We start from the raw sequence: 2,077 nt of genomic DNA, 5'->3' as shown, positions 1-2,077 counted from the left end.
GACAGCGAGGGCAAGTACCAAGAGTGCCTGAGAATTTGCTATGCAATAAGCTCATCACAGAGAATTTTTCATGTAAGCATTTCCACAGAAAATTTTTTATCTTGTGCGGCAACTTCATTTTTCATAGACTATCCCAAACTTTGTGATTTTGAAAAGATTGGGGGCATTGAAAAAGTGGTAGATGGTAGAAAGAATAAACAATTTTATAATCTGAATTTACCTCGTATGTTTCTGATTTGGACCAGATCCAACTAATTTTATCTTCCCCTTCTGCTGGTGTTATTGACAGGGTTCTCGAGCTAATAGCCGTAGTGAAAGTGGACTCTATTAGCGTTTGGTTCCGTCTTCGATCAAGAGTCATTAGATTGCTGACATAGAATAGAGAGTGGTTAGGTTGCTGCTAAAAGCCTGATAAGGGATCAAATGAATGGCACCGGGGGAGGCAACCAAGGATCTTATGTAATTCTGACTGATGTTTCAGAGCCTATTCTTTATGACAAGCCCTTTTTAACCACTTTTCAGCCCTCTAAGATGCTGCACCAGTCCTAAGAAGGTACATTACCTAACTCAGCTCTCAGTATATCACTATATCTAAAGTCTCATGTTTTTCATTCATCTATCTCATTGAAAAATAATTTATGTAAAAATATTCTCAATTCAAATAAATTAACTATTGAAAATATTTAGTGTGTTTAGATGTATTTTTTTTTACAAGTCGTCTTAAGTTGATAATTTTTTTTATTATATATAAATAGTTCTAATTTGATGTGTTTTAAATATTGCACATAAATAATTACAGAGATGATTGTATTTTAACTTTTGTGAATAAATCGTCTTAATCTAGAATGGTTTATATTTTTTTTCTAAATTACATTAGTCTTTGAAGATTAAGAGTGTGTATTTGATTTAACGTTTAAATTATTAAAAACATAATTTAATTGTCTGAAAAGTCTCAATTTTTACATAAATATGATTCTATATTTTAACTCTAGTTTATATTTTAATTTTTACCTTCAATAATTACAGTTGGATAAAAATAAAAATTTTTTTATTTATCAATTTTGTTCTTTATTTTTATGTGATGTATACTGTTGTCTTTATATATATATATATATAATATGAATTATTAATTTTATTAAAAAAATCAAATTAAATAAAAAAATACTCAAAAAGGGTACCTAAAAGAATATTAAATTTTAATACAAAAATTTAAATTTAAGTTCTTTTAAAAAATAATTATAGCAAAAAATAATAAAAAATGTGATTTTGAATAATAAAAATTCATGTATTTTTTAATAATTTTTGTTTAGACGTGATTTTAAATAAAATAATTTATTTTATTATAATTCATTTTTATATAAAAATTACTAAACATAAATTACGTTAATACTAACTTATTTTTTTATCAAAAAAAAAAATTTATTTAATATAAACTCCTTCTTATAAATTTTAATTCAAACACACACTAACTCACATATGGTAATATAATCATTTTAGATTATGAAATTTATATTTAAACTTAAAGTTAGGTTTACTAGAATAACTTATAATAATAATAATAATTTCATATCTTTGAATTTAATTTTGAAAAATATGTAATTTTGAGGTAATTTTAATTTATTTATGTAACATAAAAATTGCATTCAAATTATCAAATATTAAATTTAGGTAAAAATTTAAATGCAGTAATTAATAATTAAAATTTAACTAAATTTTTATTTAATAACTCTTAATTATCAATTTTACGTAAAATTGACTGTATCTAAATTTCTACCTAAATTTAAATAGTCACCAAATAAAATGGTTAAATTTAAAAAATTTATTCAGTTTTATAGATTTACTACCTAAAACCCGGAATGAAACGACATTGTTTTGGTGGTGAGAAAGTGGGAGAGAAAGTGAGCAAGGGCATTTGAAGAGGAAGGCGAAGGGGTGTGAGTGTGACGACTGACGAGTGAAACGCTGAGGCATAGACCAGAGTTCAACGACGTTGTTCTCTTCGCCTTAGGTATCTTCACCCTCTCGGTCTTTGCCATCTTTCTTCCTGCTGCCCTATAATTTAAGTTTGTTTTCTGTC

The 2,077-nt window shown here is 26.0% G+C and overlaps 1 protein-coding gene across 2 annotated transcripts in view; it reads left to right on the top strand.

Moving 5' to 3' along the window:
• The first annotated feature begins 1,875 nt into the window (after positions 1 to 1,875).
• Positions 1,876 to 2,077, top strand: part of LOC107480045 (protein BASIC PENTACYSTEINE4) — a 2,699-nt gene continuing 2,497 nt past the window's right edge. For both annotated transcript variants that reach the window (XM_016100161.3, XM_016100162.3), the window contains exon 1: positions 1,876 to 2,008. The gene's annotated coding sequence lies outside the window, so the exon portion shown is untranslated. The remainder of the gene's footprint in view (positions 2,009 to 2,077) is intronic.

The sequence above is a fragment of the Arachis duranensis genome, chromosome 3 (genome assembly GCF_000817695.3).
Source record: "Arachis duranensis cultivar V14167 chromosome 3, aradu.V14167.gnm2.J7QH, whole genome shotgun sequence".
Lineage (NCBI taxonomy): Eukaryota > Viridiplantae > Streptophyta > Magnoliopsida > Fabales > Fabaceae > Arachis > Arachis duranensis.
The sequence above is the reverse complement of the archived record's forward strand: the minus strand, read 5'-3'. Positions and strand labels throughout refer to the sequence as shown.